This window comes from Lycium barbarum, chromosome 3, assembly GCF_019175385.1.
Source record: "Lycium barbarum isolate Lr01 chromosome 3, ASM1917538v2, whole genome shotgun sequence".
Lineage (NCBI taxonomy): Eukaryota > Viridiplantae > Streptophyta > Magnoliopsida > Solanales > Solanaceae > Lycium > Lycium barbarum.
Genome location: NC_083339.1, coordinates 81,171,348 through 81,179,537, shown reverse-complemented (window position 1 = coordinate 81,179,537; position 8,190 = coordinate 81,171,348).

The window sequence follows — 8,190 nt, the reverse complement described above, 5'->3', positions numbered from 1 at the left end:
TTGCCACACTGGCTACACCGCGGTACTGGAGGTCTCCTCTGACTAAAATCTCCCTGATACTGAGAACTTGGGGCCCTCGAACTCTGACCCTGCCCTGACTGGAAAGAGCGATCGAACCTTCCTTCTGAGAATCTGGGAGGCGCACTAGTCGCGGACGGACCTGAGTGCCTGGGATGTGTCTGTCTCGGTCCCTCTCTATACTCACTGCTCTCTCCCATAGATCTATCCCTCTTACCTTGTCTTCTACTTCTGTCACCATCACGCTCACTTCTCTGCTGCTGTTGTCGCTCCTCAAGATTCTGGGCGTGAGCCTGTATCCGAGAAATATCCATCCCGTCTTGCAGGGAGGCCGTTAAACAATCCCTGTACAAATGTGGCCCCAACCCACTCATAAATCTATAGATTCGGTCTCCCATGTTGGCCACCATAGTCGGAGCATATCAGGCCAATGAGTTGAATTGCATGCTATACTCTCGAGCACTCATACCCCTTTGCTTTAAATTCAGAAACCTGTCCGCTCTAGCTCGGCGGATTTCAGGTGGCAAATAGTGACGAAGAAAAGCATCTACAAACTCTTGCCACAAGGGAGGTGGTTCATTCTCCCTCTTGTCACCACCCAATTCTTATACCATAGTACCGCCACGTCGCGAAGTCTATATGAGGCCAACTCTACAGATTCAGTCTCAGAAGCATGCATAAGTGTTAATGTTCTCAGCATCTCATCGATAAAGCCTTGTGGGTCCTCATCCGGCCTTGACCCGAAAAATTCTGGAGGATTTAGAGTAAGGAAATCACGGGCTCTTGTGCTAGCTGAACGATCACTTGGGCCCGTATTCTGTCGCTGTGCTTGAGCGGCAACCAACTGTGTCAGTAATTGTATGGCCTCGGACACTTGTTGTCCCGAAACACCCGGTGGAGGAATAGGAGCTGAGGCTCCTCCCTATTCTTCTACATTGGGTGCGGCCTCACTTTGCGATTCACTTTCCTCTACCTCCGCCGGAGGCTCCCTTTCTGCCCGTTTCTTCGTCGTAGCTTTGCTTTTCTAGGTAGCTGTAGGTTTTCCTTTCGGCGGCATTTTTCTGAAACCATAACGCACTTTTAGGAACAACATAATCCTAAGCATGGCTCTATCGCACGATTTCATGAGAAGAAGGATGGTCATTTTCCTAAATGCCCTGTAGCCTCTTGTTTATTAGCGTGGCGTGCAACACACCATAAACAAGACTCTACTAGACAAGGCTCGTAGACACTTCCTAGGACGAACTGCTCTGATACCACTTTTGTCACGACCCGACTAGGGGCCGCGACGGGTACCCGGAGAGATGACCGAGCACCGCTCTTTCTACTGCTTGTCCTGCTCACTTAATACTCTCTTATGAATTTCTCATACTGATTGTGGGAAAATCATATATAATTAAAACATACATACTGCATATACATTGGCCTATTGGCCGCCAAAATAATATACATACATAGAAAACCGTTTTGTGAGACCATCTAACCCACACTGAGTATCTACGAGCCATTACTAACATAAGGAATACATAGACGGAACAAGACTCTGTCATGCCCAGAATATACATATAGGAGTGTACATCAAAAGAGAGTAATCACAAGCACCTCCGAACAATGGAGTGCTATCTTCTAGCTGACAACTACTGATGACCTGGGCCAAGCTCTCCTTCCTGTCTACCTGTGGGCATGAACACAGCGTCCGAAGAAAGGACGTCAGTACGAATATTGTACCGAGTATGAGAGGCATACATAAGAAGGAAAACATCAACATAAAACATATGGATCTGACTGATAATCATAAATGCAGTATTGCATGCTATCTTACTCATACTCATCATCATAACATGTATGCATCATATGCAAGCTGCCCGTCCATGTCGGAACGGTATAATCATTAGTATCATTAGCCCGCGTCCAGGCCTCCCGCGTCCGGGGTACCATCTCATGCCGCCCACTAGTGGTGTCTGCCCACGCCCGTAGGGCCGTGGTGTATCCGTATCGCCGCCCGCCGAAGCGGTGTCTGCCAGGCCAACTAGGCCCGATGTGAAATGCTCATGACATGCTCAATGTGAATGCTCATAATAATACGCTTATCATAACATGCTTATCTTATCATAATGCGTGCACATGACTCATGATCAACTTTACTCTATCGGGGTGACGTGAGGTCGTGATCCCCCGATTACATTATGAAATCATCATAGACATTATGACTCACCTTGAAAGGACTAGTACATGAGGTGAGTGTAGGCAAGAAATAACATCATCATCATTCTAATGTCATCGTATCATATAGCTTATCTCATATGGACATTCATAGGTATAGGCTTTTAACTTCTTAGAACGTGAGAATTCGTGAAGGGAATAGGAAATTTCAATCAACAGATTCATGCCATTTGAAAGAAAGACTAGCCTCACATACCTTGGTCGCTTAGCTAAGATGTCGCTCACATTATTCTTCGTCGATATCACGTCGTTACCTTCATAAGAGAATCCGTACCGGCATTAATAAACTAACTACAAGAACGTATCGCAAATTCTAGGAAAAGTCGTACAAACGCTTCCATCGTTCGTACCATTTTTCTCATGTTTCATATCACTCCCAACATTTATAATTCTACTATCAATATCGTACTCAACATTCGTCATTTACATACAATTGGCAAAATCCACCATTTTCCTCAAATTTTCCCCTTATTTCTACTTCTAGCTTATCCTTGCGTTTTCATACAATAAATGCTTGTTTCATGACATAAACATCATTTATAATGTATTTGTATTCATGACACTTCAATGTTCATAGTTCAAATCTACTATCATTCATTTATGTCACTATTGTCACGACCCAAACCCCGTGGGCCGCGACTGGTACCCTAACTGGGCACCCATACGTACCTACCTGATCGAACTCGAACCATACAGATTTTTTTTTTTTTTTTTCAAAACAGAAGTACAGAAGTAGGCCGATACAAATACGGCGTGCGCGTAACATACATATATATATATACATATACCTGAACACACAGACATTTACAGATAAGCCGATAGGGCTAACATACAGACGGAACCCGTAACCCACACATCTATCTACAGGCCTCTACAGACATACAGAATCATATGACGGGACAGGGCCCGCCGTACCCAGAATATACAGACATACAGAGCACACAAAGACAGAAGGTATATACCAAAGATATATGCTCCGAGTCAAAGGAGCTCTTCAAGTAGCAGAATCGGAAACCTACGCGGGCGGCGTATCACCTGGTGCGTCTGTACCTGCGGGCATGTAGCGCAGCCCCCGAAGAACGGGGGTCAGTACGAAAAATGTACCGAGTATGTAAAGCAGAAACGTAACAGATATAAACATAGTCCGAACTAGAGTCGCAGAAATATAACGGGCAAAATCATAAGTCAAACTGACGGACAGAGTTATGATCCAGACAGACATACAGAATCGTGTTACACACAAATGGACAGGATTATAGTTCGGACAGACAGACGAAATCATAATACGGACAGACGAGCAGAATCTGAATCCATACGGACATACAGAAGCAGAAGCCATACGGACAAACAGAAATAGTCGTAACATAGACGGACAGACAGACAGTAGTATGACGGACAGAATTATGCATGCAGAGTAGCACAGAGTCATACAAAATCATACAAAGGCGTGTGCTTTATAAATATAGATGGCACACGCATATATTCATACAGATCCCGGCCCTGTCTGGGGGCGCGGTAACAGGAACCCGGCCCTCTTAGTACGGGACGCGGTGGACAAACAGAATCAAATCAGATCATATGCCATCCTGGCCGCCATCCCCATACACAGATCATACAGACATACAGATCCCGGCCCGTACGCCGAGGGACGCGGTGAACAATGCAGAGAAATGTGCACGATAACAGAACCTGGCCCGGGTCGCAGTGAAAGAATGCATTGAGACAGACACGAATCGATAAATGAGAAAACCACCTACCTACAGACTCAACATACAGACTCAATCAAACTGAAGGGTGCCAAACGGCGAGCCAAAATCAGAATGTCCAGATAGTATGCATAGTACGCGCCTATAACCTAGTTGGGAAGGCACGACAGATTATCAGAATGGGATGCTCAGATGTTCAGAAAGCATGTTATATAGATTACACAAAAATAGCCATAATATACACAAAATAATAATTCAGAAGTTTTTAGAGAAAATCGGACCCGAAACAGAAGTATTTAAAATCGTACCAGAAGTATCGGGCCTTATGGGCCCACCTCGGACCAACCGAGGCTATATACGTAAATTATTGCTAATTGACCTTATGAGGTAACCCATACTCATTCGGAAGTGTTCCGACTCCGTTTGGGGAAATTTTGTACAAAATCTCACTTTAAGGGCAATTTGTAAGAAAATAGGTTCAATTGAATTGGAAGGAATTGGAGCGGTTTTTCCGTCTCGAATTCCGGGGAACGGAGTCGGACCTAGGGCTCGCGGCCGAGGCCTACCACATCCAGAACCATGCCTAGGAGCGTATAGAAGTGCTTCACATACCTCGCTGGCGCCTTATGCTCGCTTGGCGTCACTCCAAATTTCGTCCAAAATCTGGAAATGGTCAAATTTACCATTTGGTTAGTCTCATTCTTTCAATACCCCAAGCTTACACATACTTGCCTACCGAAATTTCGGCAGCATTTCCTCTGTATATACGACATCCCCAAAAGTTAAAACACAGCCAACAACCAACACAACAACCCAGAGAATGATATCAAAACAACAACAAACATCAAGACATACATTAAGGCATCATTAGCCATCTTCCAACATAACGAAACATTTTCGTTTCAAACTTACATTTCCAAACCAAACTTATTATTTTCGCATCTATTATCCATCAAGATCATTATAGCATACGTCGGAGGCATATCATACCATTTCCACACAATATCCACACGATATACAAACATACAAACTTTCCATTAAAGCCACTATTATCCAATTTTTCCAACCTTCCACATACAAGTTCATCAACACGTTTTTACATTCCAAATTCATTATCCTTAATCATATTTTCAAGAAATCACGATAACGCGACATACTTTCCGACGACAACTTAATCAACACTTTCTTCGTTTTAGCTTAACCATTATCCTTCCGTCTACTTCATAAGGCCATAACAACACAATTAACATGCTAACAAGATTTAACTCACCTTCCAACACCAACAACCACACACGGCCACACCCCAAAATTCTCAATTTTCCTTAATTCATTCAACTTTCATTTCTAATACAATCTCCACCATCCTACAACTAACTTTACACAAGAATTCAAGCCATTAAAAGCATGCAATACATACATATGCATTCGGCCACCACCCAAGTTGTTCAACACACAAAAATTTCCATGTTTTCCTTCATTCACACATACTACAACATACATACATCATTTTTAACACAACAAAAGCATGAATCCTTACCTTTCTTCAAGTTCTTCACTTGGGGTTGAAGTTGTTTTCTTGCCACAATCTTTATATCAACTTGAAGAGCACCTTGTGCTTAGTACAAATCTCACAAGAGATGAATTTTAGAACCAAGGATGGGCTCCAATTTTTTTTTTTTTTTCTTTTCTTCCTTTCTTTTCTTTCACCCGAAACCTCCCCCTTTCTCTCTATATTTTTTTCTTGAATGTTCTAAGGGATGAACATTGATTCATGTATATATCCTTTATGCTAATTAGTCATGTGACTAGTCACATGACCAATTTTAATGGTCTTGGGCCAACCATGGCCGGTTGGGCCTCCCTAATGGGCCTTGTTTTTTTTTTTTTTTTTTTTGTCCAATAGGCTAGAAATTTGTAATTTATGGAACAACTTCCCAAAATTCCAATTTTTGCCCTTGGCCACCTTTCGTAATTCCACACCATCAAATTCATAACCTACATGTGCATACCAAGGAACTGTCCAATTATGGGCCTTAATTCATCACAAGCCCATTTATCCTGAATTTTCCGAATGAACAAAATGTCGGATGTAACATCCTACCCCTCTTTAGGAACATTCGTCCTCGAATGTTAAATTGACCTCATGGGCATCTTAACTACTTCGGGAGGGTTCTCTTTATAGTCGTCCTTTACCGACTTTCCGACATGGCTTCTTTACCAACCTTATGGGGTAAATTTTTTTCATCCCTGATTCAAATACCATTTATATTATATCTTCTCATACCCCACATAATCATCGGACCATAAACTATTTTCTCGTGACGGACGAAACGCTTTCCAGACATCATAGTCCCATCTCGTTTCTTGTTATACTCTGAGATTCCTACCGCAAATTTCGTAATCCCACTTCATACCAGACACTTCTTACCAACAGATTCAGGACCTGGAACCGGACGCGTCGAAGCATTGGACGGGTTCGTAACCGGAAGCGGACAGCTAAACTCTGGCGGATGGATTCATAATCAAAGAAGAGATACAGAAATATGTCAGACAGGAACGTATTCAGAATCAATCATACAAATCGTCTTGGGTGTCGCTTATCGACTTTTTCAAAGATTCTGCTTACTCGCCCTTCTTATCTCTCTCTTTCCCTACTATCCATACTCTTTTTCCTTTTACAACTAATCGTCATACCAGACTAACTTATGATGTACTTGGGCGTTTTCTACCCCCTGACAACATTCGGGTCGTCGCTGACTGTTATCCAGATTCGCTAAATTTTTCCGAGTGGCATCACACCTTTCCTTTTTGCCCACTTAATCCGCGTCGGACTGTGTGGTTTTTATAAAGGCGCTAATTACTCCATACATTCTCTTTTCCTTTAGATTACCCCAAATTTTCATTTATATCAGTCATACCTACACTTGTGCAAAACTTTGCATTACTTCCCAGGGGGTCACCCATCCCAGGATTGCTCTGGCCTGAGCACGCTTAACTCCGAAACTTTCATGCATTTCGACGCGTTAGGGCTAATATAATTTCGTCGATTGCCCCTCACGACCTTTGTCACGAAATTTTAGAGTAACTCGGGGTCTTCGCAGATTTTCGGAAAAATTTTTGGTAGCGGGTCCACCCCCGGCTAAGTCATACCATTACCATATTGCCTTTCTGAATCTCGGTATCTAACAAATTAACATTTATCTTACTATTTCTAATACCCAGAAGTACGAGATCACGTAATTCAGCAAAATACAAACTTATCCATACATACATTTCTCAAAAAGGATTGGCTGGCGTACCTGGGTGTGCACTCGAAGACGCTCCTGGGTCCTGCCGGCCGGTTAAAGCAAACACGCGGTTCGAAGGACCGCTGTAACCAGAAGCTGCACCACGTCCTCTGCCACGACCCGCTGGCGCTGGTGCTGGTGCTGGTGCTCCTCGCCCCGCAGGGCGCATGGCTGCTGAAGGAGAAGATGAGCCTGCAACGGACCCAGCAGGCCGGGCTGAGCCCGAACTGCCCTTAAGTGGGCACTCTCTGACTCGATGGTCTGGGCTCCCACAAAAATAACAAGCGCCCGTAGCGCGATAACACTCCCCCGGGTGGGGTCTCCCACAGTAAGAACACGGGGGTATGGGTGGCCTCGACTGACCGGGACCTCTAGAGCTCTGTCCTGCGAACTGTGGGGGCTACTGTAGGCTGGCTGGGACGAGTACCTGTTACCCTGCCGCTGGAAGGCCGCCCTGGAACCCCTCTGAATACCCAGCCGATCTGGCCCTCTTAGGCCGGCCCCTGTCGTAACTCCTATCAGGCCGACGTTCCCTACGTCGGTCCTCCATGCCCTGGGCGTGTGCCTGTACCCGGGCTACATGCATCCCTGGCTGAGCAGCCACAGCCAAACAACCATCAATCAGATAAGAGTCCAGTCCCATCACATACCTGTGCACCCTGTCGGCCATCTCAGCTACTATGGTGGGTGCATACCTAGCCAGTGAATCGAACTCTAGGCTGTACTCGCGAACACTTCTACCATTCTGCCTCAAATTCAAGAACCGATCAACCTAGCTCTTCGTAGCTCTGGTGGTAGAAAATGGTCAAGAAAGGCCTTAGTAAATTCGGCCCATACCGCTGCGGGCGCATCGGCACCCCTGGAGAGCTGCAAGACTCATACAATTGCTGCCACCTCATACAATCGATACGAAGCCAACTCCACAGACTCAGTCGGCGAAGCCTTAATCAATCGCA